The sequence below is a fragment of the Schistocerca serialis genome, chromosome 9 (assembly GCF_023864345.2).
Source record: "Schistocerca serialis cubense isolate TAMUIC-IGC-003099 chromosome 9, iqSchSeri2.2, whole genome shotgun sequence".
NCBI lineage: Eukaryota > Metazoa > Arthropoda > Insecta > Orthoptera > Acrididae > Schistocerca > Schistocerca serialis.
Genome location: NC_064646.1, coordinates 359,475,829 through 359,497,258, shown reverse-complemented (window position 1 = coordinate 359,497,258; position 21,430 = coordinate 359,475,829).

The following is a 21,430-nucleotide window of genomic DNA, read 5'->3' as shown; positions in this document are numbered from 1 at the left end:
CTGTCTATTACATGCTTCTCAAAAGGGTGTTCTTGTTTAAAAATGTACACCAGTTGGGTGCTGTTTTGGACATTCATTCACAACTTTATTTGATTTTCAAGACATACGAAAACGTGCAGAATTTGACAATGAAGAGTGTAAACCATACGTTTCTTTTTGTTTATTGATATTACCTCGTCCCGTATTTTTTTGTTATTTATTTTTTCTAATTTTCTGTCTTTCCTTGATACATTATCGACATTCAATGTAATTGATGCTGAGGGCATGTGTTCTAGAACCTCAGGAATAAACCAAAGATTAGTTTGATCACTTCTCCGTTTTCGGTATCGTAATATTCCAGGATTCCAGAATTTTCATCTGTGCTTGAGTCTACTCCGCATATTGATTCGTTACTAATTCCTTACGTATTTATTCCTTGAATTTCTTGTTGTGCTCATAGTTAAACAACTTTGACATGATCCTGTAATGTTTCATAGCTTACTGATTAAGCAGATATTAGTAAATTTTGCTCATCAATACAGTGTATTGAAGATATGACATAGGTTAATCTATCCAAAACGGATTTTACAGATTTTGCAATGTGTTGTTTCCCTTTTGTTCTAATGGCTACATCACCAGAATTTTTCCCGATATTTAAGATAAGTGGCTCAAAATGTTTACCATATTGATGTTTAATAAATTCGCTCTGTGCCATGAATATTTAAAAAAATCATGAACTGAACATTTACACCCATCCACCAACCGTTTATATATCTATAGGAGCACCTTCGCTGCCATGGCTATTACGAGGGATGTCTAGAAAGTAAGTTCACATTAGTCGCGAAATGGGAAACACAGTGAAAATGAGAAATGTTTTATTTACAATCGTTAGCAGAACCTTCCAGCAACTTCTCTGCATAGTCGCCGCTCTGACTTAGACATTTTTCCTAGCGCTGTACCAGCTTTGCAGTACCTTCGTTATAGAAGGAAGGCGACGATCTGCAACTCCTTTTATGTGCCAAAATTTTTTCTTCATAGCCAGCAGTTCATGTAAGCAGAGATGAAAATCGGAACCAGGCGTGTCTGGACTGTAAGGAGGGTGAAGAAACACTTCCCATGGAAAACGCTGCAGGAGCTTCTTCATTGCCCATACAGCGTACGATCAAGTTTTGTCATGAAGAAAAAATGTGTGACTGTTACATTACGTGGGATGCTTGAAATCAGGCGAAATCTCTCGGCAGGCAGCCATACTTGATGGGAAACTTTATTTTCTAGGCATTATTGTGTACTCATTGTAGATTCAGAACTGCAAAGTCCAACGTGATGCGATCGATGGATGTATTTGAGAGAATGCACAACACATCTGTGCAAGGCTTGATCTGATTTACAATGTGGTTTCCATTTTGTTACCAATCGGAATTTACTTTCTCGACACCCCTCGTACATAGCTGGCGGTGAATGTCCACTGGTACTGCGCTTCATATGTTACAGATATATTAAAAACAAATGGAATCAGTGCTGTAATCTCACATATGTGCATTTCTAATATTTTCGTGTCTGTAAATTCATACTTGCTCTCAACTCAGAATTGCAAGGATAATCTTTTCATGTCAGAATTGCAACACATTTTTGCCTAATCCTTGTCTACACATTTTAATGTGGTAATTTCGTTGCAATACTGACATGACACATTAGGCAAAAATTTGAGTTGCTTGCTATACATAAGAACCAGCAGTTGGCAACGATCAGATACATTCGAACATTTCTTTGTTGCCGGATCAAATCCCTGTGAAGAAAGTGGATTTCTGTTATCAGACCGTTACTTTTACTCTTGATAACTAACTTACTGGTGCGATCGTAACCAGCAGTTTTGTAGTGGCCTAATACTACATAGCTGTACCTTATAACAACAAAAACCGTTAACCTCATAGCAGAGAGATTGATACTACATTTCATTTGCTGTTATCACACGGCTTCCATTACGGTACAGGTACTTTATTGCCAAATCTTGTATTAAACAGTATCTGTCTGGAAAAAAATTTCACCATTAGATCCATTGCATCTCTTGTTTTTTCTTCTATTCGCTTAATGCCTAGCAGCTGACACTAGTAGAGTCCTTTAGTTAGTAGAATGGTGTCCTATCCGCCTGAAGCAAAAACAGGGCCCAGTTTCACATCACATTCAGCACTGTCCGTCAGATTATACGCTCCCTGAGAAATAGCTAAAGCACCCAGGATGGGAGAACAAAACGAAATTATACTTCACGGGATGAAAGGGTGTGTGACGTTATTACCAAATCGAGTCAAATTTACAAAGAATGGCAGTATGAATCGACTTACCTGTATGACGTTGCACCCCCTCTGATTTGGATACACGTTCTGATTTGAGTATAAGGGTGTGATAAAGCCATTTTATCCTCTCCTGAGGCAAACTAACCCACAGTTGTAACATGGTCCTTGATATTACGAGTACTATCACTGGGACAGATTTGACGTTCGTGTTGGCCTTATACTCGTTGCATTTGGGATAGATCCGTGGATCTTGCTGACTACAGGACTATCGCATCATCACGCAGACAGTACATAGAGACTAGTGCCATCTGTGAACGATCATTGTCCTGCTGAAAGATGATACCACTATACAGTCGCGTAAGAAGTAACACATGCAGACGCAAGATGTTTTTGATGTACGGCTGTGCCGTCCCATCCGTCTCTGTAAGTTATGACTTTAAGTCATACTCGATGGTTCCCCACACCGCCGCTGTCTTTCCAGGACAATGGAAAAGTGGCACCTCTCCCCAGGTCACGGTGAACCTTGCTGAAGGTGGTCATCTGGGGGAGTGAAAAATCAGGATTCATCGCTGAACACAATACGCCGCCCTTCATCAGTAGTCCCTATGTCCTGGTGACGGGACTAAATGCAGCCGTCTGTTGTTAATGGCAACTTATGCGTAGGGCAGTAACTCCCTAGTCCGGATGCTCCAAGTTTCTGACCATTGGTGCGAGATGATGTAGAATGTTGCAGGGAATGCGATGCTGGTTCTCCGATAGCAGGGGCAGATGAAAAGGGGTTATGATGTGCTTGCTGCAAAATACGGGGAACCTCCCTTGTGGTGATCAGAAGTGGTCGACCAGAAACTTAACGGCAAATATACTTGCCACCATATTTCCATGCATTTCAGCATTGGATTACTTCATATCTGAATGCCCCACATATCTGATACTGCACGATTCGTTTCGGCTGTCCAAATGGAGAACCAGAAACTGGCCCCTACAACCTCTGTTACGTGGTGATAACGCTGTCTCACGCGAGAACGCGACATTTCCGTATCATTCACAGTGATCACTAAACATAAACACCGCCAACGTACTGTAGTGGCAGTTACCTGATACACAGAGTTGCATCTCGGCATCTGCGAACAGTGTGTACATGTACAAAGTTACATTGAGATCAGACCGTGGCTTCTAGGTCTTCAATTTTATGGCAGGGACTATTTTATTATTCATACTTTTTATTAACTGTTGTGGTGTTTGATGTTGGTTAATTTTCGAGAAATGCTTGATGGTGGTGAATGTATTCAGTATTTATGAATAACAGTTCTGTTTAAAGCCGTATGTTAGATTCGAAAATACAGTAACATAGATAAATTTTGCAATCTCACCTTCCTCTGATTGTATCCAGTTTTCATAGGCTGCTGACCTTCGAGTTCATGAAAGCATATCCGGATGGTTATATTATTTGTAAAACTACAGGCAACACTATGATGCTATAAACTTAAATCTTTTTTGAGTGCAATGAGACACAAGTTCGAACGTGCTTCTGACATGTATGTGCTCGATACGATAGTGCAAGACAACAGTTTAAGGTCGTTTCCTTGTCAGTCTGTCTCTTTGATACAAATTTTTCAACTGATTTTAAACGAACTTCCTAATGAGCTTGAGAGCTTTCAAATAATAAAGATGTGATGAAGTGTCCCTCAACTACGTACCCACAGACTCAGAGTTGAAATATTAAAAGTTTTTGGCTGGTTTCGTTGTCTAGGGCTGGGATACGTCGTTGCCTCACTACAAGCCAGACACTGTTGAGTCTACAGTATACAATATAAATGTACACATGAATCGAATGGTCGAAGGTCCCTATCACTCGGCAATTGCGAATTTTGAGCGTAACATAGACATTTATTCATGAAAGATTGCAATTAAATAAATTCTGCAAGCACTGTTTTAACGACTTTAAGTGATGAGTACGATAGCAAAAGAACCTTTAAGAATGCCCTTTATTACTGTAAAACACTTATTGGTGTCGATGGCCCAGCAATTAAATAAAATATAAGTTGAATAACAGGGTGGAAAAAATAGATTCCTACTTCACGTAATTAGTTATGAAGAACAACATAGCTCGCGATATATTCACTCCGACACGCATACTACGTCTTCACTGTAGAAGCCACGGAAGTCTCACAAGTGCACGAGTCGGCACTACGAAATATTTTTATCTCACGCGACCATGGGCAAACTGCTCCACTCTCCCTGTCTATCCCGCGACTCACCATCCAGCACTTTCCGTGCAGCAGCTCCTGTGTCCTATGCCGTTCTGTCCAGAACTCCATTGTCTTCTCTCGAAACGATCCTCCTCCCAAACTTCTCCAAGTGTCCTTTTTGGAACGATCGCTGTGATTGGCTAGAGCACTCCCGCCCTGTCTCGAAGCCAACGCACACAAACATAATGAAACACATTCAAAATACTGTATTTACATTTAAATAACTTGAAATTAAATAAATATTTCTATGGCTGGACCATAAACACGCTCTCTAACACACATTTACATCAACGTGATTACTCTGCTGTTCACAATAAAGTGTCTGGCAGCGGGTTCAATCAACCACCTTCATGCTGTCTCTCTACCGTTCCACTCTCGAACGGCACGCAGGAGAAACGAGTACTCAAATTTTTCCGTGCGAGCCCTGATTGCTCTTATTTTATTGAGATGATCATTTCTCCCTATGTAGGTGGGTGCCAACAGAATGTTTTCGCAATCGGAGGAGAAAATACATAAATATAAATAAACAAATTAATGGAAATATATCAAAGGAATAGAACAAAAGTGAGCCAGTAGCCTAATGTCTCTGTGCTTTCTAAAACACAGTAAATAATTGACCAATTTCTTCATGCATAGTATATATCTGACATAAACAAAGACATAGATGAATAAATATAAGCATGCTGCTACCGTTTTTCGAGTAACTGTGGAGTACTTATTACCCGACGTGATCGATAGCAATCGGCCAATTTGACCTCCAATAACTCATGTACTATTCAAGTTGCATGCTTGTAATTTATACCAATTTAGGCTTACACTAATAGCTTTTTAAAGGCACGTCTATCGACAAAATCGGATGAACCATTTAGATTTTGGAAATTCGTTGCTGGGTGTTACTTGTATAATTTATTATCAAATACAGAACTTTAAACTAATAATATTAAAAATCTGATTGCACCATGAGAATTGTAATGCAAATAATGGTAATGTACATGTTTCTTTTTGTGGTGTCATGATTCGTCTGGTTACAGTTAATTTCCAAACAAACTGTGAAATGTCTGCCATTAAGGTTTCACAAAGTCAAGTTATTTAAATGTACATCCACTTCTGACATGTCTCCTTCATCAACACAGCGTCACCATGGTATTCCCAGCCACACGGTCAGCTGGACCTTGTGGTCCAGCTGTTGTGCGGCTTCATACAGTTGCTAACAAGCTGCGGCTTGCTGAGCGGCCCAAGCAGTGGCCACCAACTTCTGAACTTAAAGTATTCCCAGGGTGCAACAACTCTCCCATTACCTCACAAGTTAGAGAGTTGCAGTTTTAAATATAGCCCAGGAGTGGGTGATACTGCAGTATTAACTTGCTTTCTTGATGATCTGTTCGGTAGGGATGGGGGGTGGGGATGGAAAAGTTTGGTAACGCCTGACATTTTAGCTGCTCTGCCGGTACGATGTATTGTATGGAGAGCATCGGAATGTGTTACAGGCAGTATGTGAGCAGACAGGCATGGCTGTGCAAAGAAAGGAGGAAGAGGAGACAGAGAAAGAGAGAGGGAGGAGGAGAAGTGTACAATATATATTATATATACATACATAGGGAAAAGTGTGAGTAAAAAGCTGGTATATATACAGTTGATTATTTAAATAAAAATGTAATCTCATTGCAATGTTTAAAATGCATTGATAAATTTCATAATCACAAGTCTATAAAGCAGAACACAAGAAATTAATTATTTTAAAAAATATCAGTTTTTAGAGTAAATCATTTTAAATCTGACTAAAAATTGTAACATAATTTCTTCTAGCTCCATACAAATTGCTAACCTTATACAGACTGTCCTGAAAAATTTGTGCTGGTCAGTTGTTAACAGCTATGACAATAATTGTAAGATTACAATGAAAAATTGGGGCTCATGAACCAGGTAACAGCTAGGAGGTGAACTATTCATGCATCTTTAATCTCGTGTATGCGTCCCACGTTTCTCGTTATAAATGTTACAGGTTTTGTGGAAGTTGTTAAAAATCCTCACACACGAATTTTTAGGACTATCGGTGTTGGGTCAGGAAGTTGCACGGGACTAGCAGAAACTGTTTTATTCGGTTTAGTTCGATTTAGAAACATGGTACATTAAAATTTATTTTCATTTCTATAATTATTTTGTTTCTCTCTCTTGTCAGTAACAAATGAAAATGACTCGGCAGTAGAGTTAAATCTATCTCAGGTGAGTGCTCAATCGATTTGCAAGATATATACACTCCTGGAAATTGAAATAAGAACACCGTGAATTCATTGTCCCAGGAAGGGGAAACTTTATTGACACATTCCTGGGGTCAGATACATCACAAGATCACACTGACAGAACCACAGGCACATAGACACAGGCAACAGAGCATGCACAATGTCGGCACTAGTACAGTGTATATCCACCTTTCGCAGCAATGCAGGCTGCTATTCTCCCATGGAGACGATCGTAGAGATGCTGGATGTAGTCCTGTGGAACGGCTTGCCATGCCATTTCCACCTGGCGCCTCAGTTGGACCAGCGTTCGTGCTGGACGTGCAGGCCGCGTGAGACGACACTTCATCCAGTCCCAAACATGCTCAATGGGGGACAGATCCGGAGATCTTGCTGGCCAGGGTAGTTGACTTACACCTTCTAGAGCACGTTGGGTGGCACGGGATACATGCGGACGTGCATTGTCCTGTTGGAACAGCAAGTTCCCTTGCCGGTCTAGGAATGGTAGAACGATGGGTTCGATGACGGTTTGGATGTACCGTGCACTATTCAGTGTCCCCTCGACGATCACCAGTGGTGTACGGCCAGTGTAGGAGATCGCTCCCCACACCATGATGCCGGGTGTTGGCCCTGTGTGCCTCGGTCGTATGCAGTCCTGATTGTGGCGCTCACCTGCACGGCGCCAAACACGCATACGACCATCATTGGCACCAAGGCAGAAGCGACTCTCATCGCTGAAGACGACACGTCTCCATTCGTCCCTCCATTCACGCCTGTCGCGACACCACTGGAGGCGGGCTGCACGATGTTGGGGCGTGAGCGGAAGACGGCCTAACGGTGTGCGGGACCGTAGCCCAGTTTCATGGAGACGGTTGCGAATGGTCCTCGCCGATACCCCAGGAGCAACAGTGTCCCTAATTTGCTGGGAAGTGGCAGTGCGGTCCCCTACGGCACTGCGTAGGATCCTACGGTCTTGGCGTGCATCCGTGCGTCGCTGCGGTCCGGTCCCAGGTCGACGGGCACGTGCACCTTCCGCCGACCACTGGCGACAACATCGATGTACTGTGGAGACCTCACGCCCCACGTGTTGAGCAATTCGGCGGTACGTCCACCCGGCCTCCCGCATTCCCACTATACGCCCTCGCTCAAAGTCCGTCAACTGCACATACGGTTCACGTCCACGCTGTCGCGGCATGCTACCAGTGTTAAAGACTGCGATGGAGCTCCGTATGCCACGGCAAACTGGCTGACACTGACGGCGGCGGTGCACAAATGCTGCGCAGCTAGCGCCATTCGACGGCCAACACCGCGGTTCCTGGTGTGTCCGCTGTGCCGTGCGTGTGATCATTGCTTGTACAGCCCTCTCGCAGTGTCCGGAGCAAGTATGGTGGGTCTGACACACCGGTGTCAATGTGTTCTTTTTTCCATTTCCACTAGTGTAGATTGAAAATAATAAGTATACATAATACTACTTAAAAACACGAATCAAACCGGATTGCAGCCAAAGCAAGGGGGGTGGCGATATTAAGCTTAGAATTAGAAACGTAAATTCGTTAGAAGAGGTGCCAATTTTTTCAAAAAGTGAAAGGTACTTGGTTGCAATCAGTCGCAGAGGAAGTGACGCTCTATTAGTCTTCTCACCTAGGTATGCCATTATCTTGCATTCCTCAGAGGCAACTGCAACTGCTTCACAAATTTACTTATTTACTACCAGTACATCCCAGCACGTGTACCATACATTTTTCTTGTGGTGAGCTGTTAACATTCTGACTTCTGTCCTTTTCTGCTTTATCTGGTGTCTGAAGCTTTCGCGATTCGGAATTACGCGCCAAATCGTAACGCAGAATTCTCTAACATCCAGCCTGTGTTTCACACCGTGTAATCTGACGTCCTTACAGTGTTGAACATACTTGGTTTATACGTTGACCATATACAAACCCTTTTCTACTTAAACTGTTTTCAGTAGTCAATACTCTTTAATTGTTCGTCGTTAAATCAGCAAGGGTTTGCCAGTTCGCCTCGTTTGAGGTGGACTAGGATGCAAAGGACAGATATTTTTCGTTGTAATCTGACATCAGAAGTCGTCGTAAGATGTATGTTGATTTTTTTTCAGACAACCAATGACATTATTTAATCTAGCGCTCAACTACACTCTGTGAATCGCAAGTTCCTGTATTACCACCAAAACCATCAAGAGGCGAGGACAAACAACCGTATCGTGACTTCAGGGACAAGCAGCGATTGTAAAATACAGCAGCCAACACCAACAGAGTTGCGTGGCTCGTAAAATAAGCGATTTTTGGGTTGATACTTGAATGAGATTAGTTAACAGAGAAAACACGTATAGTTTTTAGGTGAAAATGAGTCAAAAACAATTAAGAGCGCATAACTTCGATCGGTTTCATGCACAGCATGTACAACAGGGGGGAAGGGAACCAGGGAGGACTCTGGGTTTTGAACAGATCGCTCTAACCAACAAGTCTGAGGTGCTGTCTTTCACTAAACGAAGCTAAGCCAGTGGGACTCACTTCACCTGTTTTGGGGAAACCCGTTCTGTCCGGTGTCAGGAGAAGGCAAACGCAGAAGATTAGTGGTCTATTAATCGTCGACGGTTCAAACGTACGGTGAATGATGGTACCCCTTAGAGAAGTGGCAGCAAGGGAGAGAAAAGGACATCAGGTGCACTCAGTGTGTATGCATGGGGGCCTCATTTAACATGCTGAAGACGATATTCTGGCAGCCATTGAGGGAACAGAGTGCAACCAACTGCATCTTGTGGCGCGCGTTGGAACGAATGATGCCTGTCGTCTGGGCGCCGAGGTCATTCTTGGGTAATTCCAGCGAATGATAGAGAAGGTTGAGAAGCGCAGCCTTGCGCGTGGAGTTTCAACGAAGCTCACAAGTTGCAGCACTGTCCTCAGAACTGATCGAGGAGCTATGGTTTTGAATCGAGTGGAAGGATTGGACCAGAGACTGCTAAGGTCCTGAGACAAGCAAGGCGCGACTTCCTGGACTTGCGCCAAAGTGTTGAGAACTGTAGGGTTCCCCTAAATAGATCAGGTGTGCACTACACATAAGAGGCTGCTACTGTATGTGGGGCCCACAACGTTCTTTTTTTAGATTAGTTGACTCTCCATCCAGTCCAGATAACGATAGCTGTAGGAAACCCAGAAGTGTCATTGTAAGACTGAAAGAAATGCCTTCCACAGGTGAGATGATTAAAATCCTAATGGTAGACTGTAGAAACATTCGCAACAAATTGCCAAATATTGTAAGGCCCATGAGAAACAGTGAAGCTCACATAACACTAGATACATAAAGCTGGTTGAAGCCGGAAATTAATAACAGTGAGATTTTTGGGGAAACTTTAAGTGCATATGGAAAGGATAGGCAAATGGGAGATGGAGGTGGTGTATTTGTTGCGGTAGATAGGAAACTCAAATCCGCCGTAGTAGAAATCGCAGATGCATGTGAGATTGTCTGGGCAAGACTCAGTATCAGAGGTGGGCATGAAATGGTAATTGGATCCTTCTATCGCCCATAAGGCTCATCTTCTGATGTAACCGAAAGCTTTAGAGGAAACCTCAGTTCACTTACATGTAAACTCCCCAATCACACCGTAATTATAGGTGGGGACTTTAATCATTCAACAATTAATTTGGAAAATATCAGGTTTGCTAGTGATCGGTGTGATAAGACATCCTGTGAAACTTGACTAAATGCCTTCTCTGAAACTACCTAGAACAAATAGTCAGGAACGCCACTCGTGATGGAAATGTATTAGATCTAATGGCAAGAGGGATACCTGACTTCATTGAGGATGTCCACATCAAAAATGGTATCAGTGACCATGACGCAGCTGTGTCAACAATGAATACCAAAGCAGAAAGATATAAAAGTTCAGTAAACTAGATAAAAATCGGTAGTGTCAAATCTCAGCGAGGAACTATAAACTTTTAGCACAGGGCAGGAGCATATAAAGGAACTCTGGATCAAGTTTAAAAGAATAGTTGATCTCGAACTGAATGGATATTCACCCCCTAGTACAGTTCATACTGGGGAGAGGAACTTGCATGTTTACAGTCACTGTATAGAAACTTCTAAAAAGACGAAGATTACGGCATAATAGGTGTAAACCAACGTGGGGCTATAGATAGAGAGATGCTGAATGAAACGCATTTGGCTGTCAAGAGAGAAATACGTTATGCCTTCAATGACTACCGTGGCAGAATACTGTCAAGTGATCTTTCGCAGAACACAAAGAAATTCAGGTACGTAAGGACCTTTACAAAGGTAAACCTCTGAGAATTGACCCAATTTAATTCTAGTGCCACCGAAAGTAGCGAACTATCAGTTAAATAAGCCATGGCTGCAAAATACTAACACGTATTCTTTACAGACGAATAGAAAAACTGGTAGAAGCCGACCTCCGGGAGATCAGTTTGGATTCCGTAGAAATGTTGGAACACGTTAGGCAACACTGACCCTACGACTTATCTTAGAAGATAGATTAAGGAAAGGCAAACCTACGTTTCTAACATTTGTAGACTTAGAGAAAGCTTTTGACAATGTAGAGTGGAATACCCTCTTTCAAATTCTGAAGGTGGCAGGGGTAAAATACAGTGAGCGAAAGGCTATTTACAATTTGTACAGGAACCAGATGGCAGTTATAAGAGTTGAGGGGTACGAAAGGGAAGCAGTGGCTGGGAAGGGAGTAAGACAGGGTTGTAGCCTATCCCCGATGTTATTCAATCTGTATATTGAGCAAGCAGTAAAGGAAACAAAAGAAAAATTCGGAGTTGGAATTAGAATCCATGGAGAAGAAATAAAAACTTTGAGGTTCGCCGATGACATTGTAATTCTGCCAGAGACAGCAAAGGACCGGGAAGAGCAGCTGAACGGAATGGACCGCGTCTTGAAAGGAGGATATAAGATGAACATCAACAAAAGCAAAACGAGAATAATGGTATGTAGTCGAATTAAGTCGGGTGATGCTGTGGGAATTAGATTAGGAAATGAGACGCTTAAAATGGTAAATGAATTTTGCTATTTGGGGATCAAAATAACTGATGATGGTCGAAGTAGAGAGGATATAAAATGTAGACTGGCAATGGCAAGGAAGGCGTTTCTGAAGAAGAGAAATTTGTTAACGTCGTGTATAGATTTAAGTGTCAGGAAGTCTTTTCTGAAAGTACTTGTATGGAGTGTAGCCATGTATGGAAGTGAAACGTGGACGATAAATAGTTTAGACAAGAATGTAATAGAAGCTTTCGAAATGTGGTGCTACAGAAGAATGATGAAGATTAGATGGATAGATCACATACGTAATGAGGAGGTACTGAATAGAACTGGGGAGAAGAGAAATTTGTGGTACAACTTGACTAGAAGAAGGGATCGGTTGGTAGGACTTGTTCTGAGGCATCATGGGATGACCAATTTAGTATTGGAGGGCAGCGTTGAGGGTAAAATCGTAGAGGGAGACCAAGAGAGGAATACACTAAACAGATTCAGAAGGATGTAGGTTGCAGTACGTACTGGGATATGAAGAACCTTGCACAGGACAGAGCAGCATGGAGAGCTGCATCAAACCAGTTTCTCGACTGAAGACCACCACACAAAGTGTCAGTGTCTTGAGGAACAACTGTAATCTTCAAAACATAACAAAGCTCCACGCCCCGATGGAATTCCTGACAGATTCTATACTAAATTTTCGGCTGAGGTAGCCCGTCTTTTACCTATAATTTATTGTAGATCCCTCAAACAAAAAACTGTGCCCAGTTCATAGATCAGATGAATAATCCGGCATCTCAAAGTTCCCATGCCACACAAAGAGCAGCCTCAGCACTTGGCAAATTTGCTCGACATATATGCAACAAAAGAAAGACAAACACTTTTTAGTTTTTCGTCAACTAACTATCAGTGCGATAAAATCTTTAACTTTTTTGTATAACAAGCCATAATCGTAATCTACTATACACCGTGTAGGTGGCAAACTCATCGATTGTATAGCAAAAATTCTGTTTTACTACAGAAACGATGGTTAAAATGTGAATCGACTCTACCGCAAAACTTCTCTGATGCTCGACACAAGGCTGAGATTATCTGTTATCCATACCACATTTCTCCCCTAATTTCATTTTACTGTGAAGAGAGTGAATGCTATTGAGTGCTGCCGAGTACTTGTCTTCTCAGGTGACCAAGACACTTAGAGAATCTCGAAAATGCGAGTACGCAGCCAACAAAGGCCCCCACGTTGCCGTGGAATCAGGCAGTCCTGTCAAACTAGCGCTGTGGAACAAAACGCACTTGTGCTTCTTTTGTAACATTTCGCTCGTCAGGAAATAATTGCGGTGACACGGCCAATCAAGCCACGTGCTGGGCGCACATGTTATCGAGCGGGTGTGTAACGCGCGGCGGACGGCGTGTCCTGCAGGTGACAGCAGGTGAAATGAGTTGTCGCCGAGTTTTATTGGTCGAGAGGGGCGGACGCGTGCCGACGACGGCCAGCCTAGGCGAAGCGGCAGAAAAGTTGGCCGCCGAATCGTTCACGACCGGTCGCATCCAGGCGGGTGCGAACTACGTAGCAGCGACAACGCAACTGTTGGCAAACACGGGAAACACCAGCTCTGCAGCATCCCAAAGAAAACTAGTCGGTTACCACTTAAATAACTTACAGTTTCTAAGTACATCATTATAACTTGACATAGTGAGCTGTAGACACAACAGTATTAGAAACTGTAACTTCGTTGCATGACTAAGTACAGCCATGTTCTACACTAATGGCCATTAAAATTGCTACACCACCAAGATGATTTGCTACAGCCGCGAAATTTAACCGACAGGAAAAAATTGCTGTGATATGAAAATGATTAGCTGTTCAGAGCATTCACACAAGGTTGGCGCTGGTGGCGACACCTACAACGTGCTGACATGAGGAATGATTCCAATCGAATTCTCATACACAAACAGTAGTTGACCGGCATTGTCTGGTGAAACATTGTTGTGATGCCTGGTGTAATGAGGAGAAATGCGTACCATCACTTTTCCTACTTTGGTAAAGGTCGGATCGAGGTCTATCGCGATTGCGGTTTATCGTATCGCGACATTGCTGCTCGCGTTGGTCGAGACCCAATGAGTGATAGGAGAATATGGAATCGGTGGACTCAGGAGGGTAATACAGAGCGCCGTGCTGGATCCCAACGGCCTCGTATCACTAGCAGTCGAGATGACAGGCATCTTATCCGCATGGCTGTAACGGATCGAACAGCCACTTCTCGATCCCTGAGTCAACAGATGGGGATGTTTGAAAGACAAAAACCATCTGCACGAACAGTTCGACGACGTTTGCAGCAGCATGGAGTATTAGCTGGGAGACCATGGCTGCGATTACCCTTGACGCTGCAACACAGACAGGAGCGCCTGCGATGGTGTACTCGACGACGAACCTGGGTGCACGAATAGTAAAACGTCATTTTTTCGGATGAATCCAGGTTCTGTTTACAGCATGATGATGGTCGCATCCGTGTTTGGCGTCATCGCGGTGAACGCACAATGGAAGCGTGTATTCGTCATCGCCATACTGGCGTATCAACCGGCGTGATGGTATGGGGTGCAATTGGTTACACGTCTCGGTCACCTCTTATTCGCATTGACGGCACTTTGGACGTGGCTCTACCCTTCATTCGATCCCTGCGAAACCCTACATTTAAGCAGGATAGTGCACGACCGCATGTTGCAGGTCCAGTACGAAGCTTTCTGGATACAGAAAATGTTCGACTGCTGCCCTGGCCAGCGCATTCTCCAGATCTCTCACCAACTGAAAACGTCTAGTCAATGGTGGCCGAGCAACTGGCTCGTAAAAATACGCTAGTCACTACTCTTGATGAACTGTGGTATGGTGTTGAAGGTGCATGGGCATCTGTACCTGTACACGCCATCCAAGCTCTGTTTGACTCAATGCCCAGGCGTATCAAGGCCGTTATTACGGCCAGAGGTGGTTGTTCTGGGTATTGATTTCTCAGGATCTATGCACCCATATTGCGTGAAAATGTAATTACCTGTCAGTTCTAGTTTAATTTATTTGTCCAATGAATACCCGTTTGTCATCTGCATTTCTTCTTGGTGCAGAAATTTTAATGGCCAGTAGTGTAGTTCAAAGCACACTGTTCTGAAAAACTTAAGGACCAGACATGTGAAGTAACTTGACTTATTAGTAACTCTGTGGAAATGAATAAAAGTATGAGAGAATGTTGACCAATGTCTCATAGTCATGCATAGAAAGCTGGACGTCACATGGAAAGAGTTCATCGTGACTATAGCGCCACAACGCAAGGCAGTTGAAGGAACAGAAGAAGGCAGCGTGTGTCAATCAGCGAGCATATACGGTGTACTGTGCTGGAGTTACTTATTACAACATGACATGAAGACAGTATCTGGGCGACTCCCCGTGGTAAAGGATCATTGGGAAACTGGAAGAGGAATGAAATGAGTGTAGATGAGGAGTTTGATATTCTTCGTAGCACTATTTCATGTGCAATGGGAGCATTCTGAAACACAGACTCTCCTGCCTGTACGAGAGGAGATGATCAACAACAGTCAACTACGGCAGCAGATGAGACTTACATTGTGCAGTATGCAATAAGGGACCCAAATATACTGGCAGGTGCACCTGCAACTACATTAAACACGTCTGCAAGACAGGCAATTTCACACACCACAACGGCGCAGCGATGGTATAGGAGTGAGCTCTTTGTCCAACGACCAGTATGTACGTTTCGTTGACATCCGTGATGGTGTCAAAAGCATAAGGATTGGACCAACGAGGAGTGGGTTGACATGCTCTTCCCGGATCATAGCTTATTTATTTATTTACACGTCAAGTCCCCTGGACCAAATTGAGGAGGAAATCTCCAAGGTCATGGAAAGTGTCAGTACATGAAATTGCAACATAAAAGTAATAACAGATAAAAATAAAATGTTTATGAATCCAAAAAAATTCAAGCTATAAGTTTCAGTAAATGCAGTCAACAATATAACATAATAATAAGCTTAATTTTTCAAGGAACTCCTCAACATAATAGAAGGAATGACCCATAAGGAAACTCTTTATTTTCGATTTGAAAACACGTGCATTACTGAGAATATTTTTGAATTCTTGTGGCAGCTTATTGAAAATGGATGCATCACTATTCTGCACAAGAGTTAAGGAAATCCAACCCAAATGCAAGTTGGATTTTGGCCGAGTATTAACTGAGTGAAAGGTGCTTATTCTTGGGAAAAAGCTGAAATTGTTAACAAGAAAGACATTAAAGAATATTTTATTCATAGGCCAATTTCAAAATACCCAGCCCAGTGAACAAGGGTCAACAAGAGTTGCGCGAACTTACACCACCTCTTGCTCGAACCAACCGTTTCTGAGCCAAAAATATCCTTTTAGAATGGGAAGAGTTACCTCAAAATATAATAGATGACGTAAGGGAATGAAAATAAGCAGACTAATTTTCGTGTGGAACGATCACTTGCTTCAGATACTGTTCGAATAGTTAATGTGGTAGTATTTAGTCTCTGAACAAGATCTTGGCCATGACAGTTTAGTAAGTTTCTAAACACCTAGAAATTTGAATTGTTCTGTTTCACAAATGATATGCCCATTCTGTGAAATTAAAACCTTGGGTTTTGTGTAATTATGATTCAGAAACTGTAAAAACTGAGTCTTACTGTGATTTAGCTTTAGTTGTTTTCTACAAGCCATGAACTTATGCCACGAACTGCACTGTTTGAAACTGAGCCAGTATTGTACACGACAACCTTTACTACCAAGCTAGTGTCATCAGCAAACAGAAATATTTTAGAGTTACCCATAGTACTAGAGGGCATATCATTTATATAAATAAGGAACAGGAATGGCCCCAAAACTGATCCCTGGGGTACCCACCCCCCATTTGACAGTACCCCCCCCCCCCCTCAGACCCCACATTACAGCCATACTCAACACTGTGAATAATAACCTTTTTCTGTCTGTTGTTAAAGTAAGGGGTGAACCATTTCCATAATAGTCCAACCTTACAAGCAGTACTGAAGTGCTTCACCTCTCCCGCTCCTACTCACTTCCTTCACTCTCGGCCTATATTGCAGAATCAGTTCACAGGAACAGACACACGCACCGCCTATCCAGGTGGGATACAAAAGACTTAAGTTGTCAACAAGACATTGTGAAATATGGTGGTAGATCCACAATGATGTGAGCTGTGTTTACCTGTAATGGACTTGGTTCTCTGATGAAACTGAGCCGATCATTGACTGGAAATGGTTATGTTCGGCTATCTGGAAACCATTCACGGGCTTCATGTTCCGAAACAAAGATATTATCTCACCGGGGCACAACTGTTCGTGATTTGTTTGAAGAACATTTTGAACATTTCGAACGAATGGTTTGGCGTCCCAGATAACCCACCATGAAGCCCATCGAATATTTATGGGACATAATCGAGAGGGTAGTACGTGCACAACATCGTGTACCAGGAACACTCGCTTTTATGGATAGCTATAGGGAGAGCATTTTCCATTACTTCTGCAGGAGAATTCCGACGAGTCTTTCAGTCCATGCCAGGTCTAGCTGCTGCGCCACGATGGGCAAAAGGAAGACAGGATATTAGGATGTACCCCAGGACTCTTGTCACCTCGGTGTAATTTTCAGGTTGATACCTGTATCCGTTCATGAGGAAAAGGGGTCTTAACAGACAGACAGCCAGGCATACAACAAAGAGATCCCGTAAGTATTCTGGTTTTACCATTCGAATTACCGAATCCTACAAATAAGAGAGAGAAAAAAATAACATGCGGGAGCATAAAAAACTGAACATTCATGCAACATTCCCATAAAATGGGATACTGAAAATGCCACCACGAAAACTGAGACCGGAGTATAGAATATTGAAAAGTCTGACCCCAACGAGGTGTATGAAACATGAATGAACACACACTAATTTCAAGCGTCCATAAAACTTTGTCTTCGATGAATCCATTATTAATGTCTAAATACATTTGTATCTGTTGAAGGATATCGAATAAAGAAACAGGAATGAAAAAGAAAAAAAAAAAAAGAAAAACAAGTGGTTGGCACACCCTCTAAGAAAATCAGGTGGCACTGTCCAGAAGCATATACTGAACTGGAGCGTAAAGAGTAGCAGCGGGTGTGGAGAATCAATAGACATTTGGAATCCAGACGTGGTACAAGGACTGAATTGGAAGGTAAGAAACGTGGGATTAGTTCAGAACATAGCCAGCAAGAAGAGTTTAACTAATGTCTTGAGGTGCATCAGGAGCGTGAAGAATAGCTGATGGTTTGCAAACCAGGAAGTTCAGAGCAAATGGAAAGTCCCTGTCTCTCAGATGTGGCACCTCATCTACATCTACATCTACGTACATATTCTGGAAGCCGCCTTGCTGTTCCAGTCGCAAATAGAGGGACTGTCTTTATCCCTCTGTACGAGCCCTAATTTGTCTCGTCTTACCTTCAGGGTCCTTGCGCGGAATTTACATTGGCGAAAATAACATCGTTCTGTAGCAGTCTCAAATGCCGTTTCTCTAAATTTTCTCAGCAGCGCCTCGCGAAAAGAAATCTACCTTCTCTTCGGTAATTCCCGTTTGTGTGCACGACGCATCTCCGTAGTACCTTCGCGCTGTTCGAACGTATCGGTAACAAATCTAGCACCCCGTCTCTGAATTGCTTCAATGTCTTCCTTAATTCGATCTGGTGCGGATTCCAAACACCCGAACACTATTCTACAATGGGTCGCACTAGTGTCCTGTATGCGGTCTCCCTTACGGATGAACCACACTTTTCTAAAATTCTTTCAAAAAGCGTAGTCTACCATTCGCCTTTCGTACTACAGTCTTTCCACGGTAATTATATTTCATATTGCTTTGCAACGTTTCGCATAGATCTTTAATCGAGGTGACCTTGTGAAATAGCACACTGCAAATCTGTACACAATCACTGTAGGTTTCTTGTCCGTATTCACCTCCATGAATTTAGGTTTTTCTACTTTTAGAGTTGGCTGGCATTCATCACATCACCTCGGAATCTCGTCTACGTCATCTTGTATTCTCTTCCACTTACACAACGACGACATTTTCCCGTATTCCACGGCACAATGAGCAAATAGCCGTAAATTGCTGCTTATCCTGTCCGCCAGATCATTTATGTATGTAAAGAGTAAGAGTGGTCCTGTCACACATCCTTTGGGCACTCATGACGATAACCGTGTCTCGAATGAACACTCGCATTGGGGAACAACATACTGAGTTGTGTTAGTTAAGAAGTATTCGAGCCACTCTCGGATTTGGGAAGCTATTCCTTATGCTTGTACCATCGTTAACAGTCGATATTGTGGCACCATGACAAATACTTTACGGATGTCTAGGAAGTGGAATCTGCATTTGCCCTCCATCCATGGTTCGTAGGATCCAAGGGCAAGCTGAGTTTCACATGAGTGATTGTTTCTAAGACCATGCTGATTTGTGGACAGAAGCTTTTCCCTCTGAAAGAAATTTATTATATTCGAATTGAGAATATGTTCAAGAATTCTGCAGAAAACCAGTGTTAGGGATACGGGTCTGTAATTTTTCGGCTCCTTTCTTTTATCCTTCCTCATACATAGGATTTACCCGCGCTTTTTTGCAGTCGCTTGGGACCTTGCGCTGAGCGAGAGATTCGTGATAAATGCAGGCTAAGTAAGGGGCCAATGCTTTAGAGTATTCTTTGTAAAACTGATCTGGGATTCCATCAGGACCGGTGACTTATTTGTTTTCCACTCTTTTAGTTCTTTCTCTACACCAGCGATTGTCATGTCCTTCACACGGGAGTCTGTGCGACTGTCAAACAACTGTATGTTTGCACGATTCTTCTACGTGAACGATATCTTAAATGAGAATTTAAAATTTGGTTCTCACTTTTGATATCTTCTCTTGCTACACCTGACTGAACAGCAGTTGACTCGATAGAAGCCTTAGACCCACTTAGCGATATTACATAGGATGACCAGAACAAACACTTCAAGTGAGAATGAATGATAATGCGTTGACGGATCCTTATGAAATTTACGAATTGTTTTTTATATAAAGACCCCCTTATAGGAAAGAGTAGTTATACTTCATCGTTCACTGGAAGATTTCAAGCGTTAAGTTTAGCGAACCTACGTGCACGAAAGGCAAAACGTCTATTTTTCGGATGAATCTAGGTTCTGTTTACAGCATCATGATGGTCGCATCCTCGTTTGGCGTCATCGCAATGAACGCACATTGGCAGCGTGTATTCGTCATCGCCAAACTGGCGTATCACCCGGCGTGATGATATGGGGTGCGATTGGCTACACGTCTCGGTCACCTCTTGTTCGCATTGACGGCATTTTGAACGTGGCTCTACCCTTCATTCGATCACTGCGAAACCCTACATTTAAGCAGGATAGTGCACGACCGCATGTTGCAGGTCCAGTACGGGGCTTTCTGGATACAGAAGATGTGCGACTGCTGCCGTGGTCAGCACGTTCTCCAGTTCTCTCACCAACTGAAAACGCCTGGTCAATGGTGGCTGAGCAACTGGCTCGTAAAAATACGCTAGTCACTACTCTTGATGAACTGTGGTATGTGTTGAAGGTGCACTGGCAGCTGCACCTGTACCCGCCATCCAAGCTCTGTTTGACTCTATGCTCAGGGGCTTCAAGGCCGTTATTACGGCCAGACGTGGTTGTTCTCGGTATTGATTTCTCAAGATCTATGCACCCATATTGCGTGAAAATGTAATCACCTGTCAGCTCTAGTATAATATATGTGTCCAATGAATACCCGTTTGTCATCTGCATTTCTTCTTGGTGTAGAAATTTTAATGGCCAGTAGTGTAGTTCAAAGCACACTGCTCCGGAAAACCTACGGACCAGACATGTGAAGTAACTTGACTTATTAGTAACTCTGTGGAAATGAATAAAACTATGGGAGAATGTTGCCCAATGTCTCATAGTCACGCACAGAAAGCTGGACGACACATGGAATGAGTTCATCGTGACTATAGCGCCACAACGCAAGGCAGTTGAAGGAACAGAAGAAGGCAGCGTGTGTCAATCAGCGAGCATATACGGTGTACTGTGCTGGAGTTACTTATTACAACATGACATGGAGACAGTATCTGGGCGACTCCCCGTGGTAAAGAATCATTGGGAAACTGGAAGAGGAATGAAATGAGTGTAGATGAGGAGTTTGATATTTTTCGTAGCATTATTTCATGTGCAATGGGAGCATTCTGAAACACAGACTCTCCTGCCTCTACGAGAGGAGATGATCAACAGCAGTCAACTACGGCAGCAGATGAGACTTTCAATGTGCAGTATAAGGGACCCAAATGTACTGGCAGGTGCAGCTGCAACTACATTAAACACGTCTGCAAGGCAGGCAATTTCACACACCACAACGGTGCAGCGATGGTATAGGAGTGAGCTGTTTGTCCAACGACCAGTATGTACGTTTCGTTGACATCCGTGATGGTGTCAAAAGCATAAGGATTGGACCAACGAGGAGTGGGTTTGCATGCTCTTCCCGGATCATAGCTTATTTATTTATGTACACGTCAAGCCCCCTGGACCAAATTGAGGAGCAAATCTCCAAGGTCATGGAAAGTGTC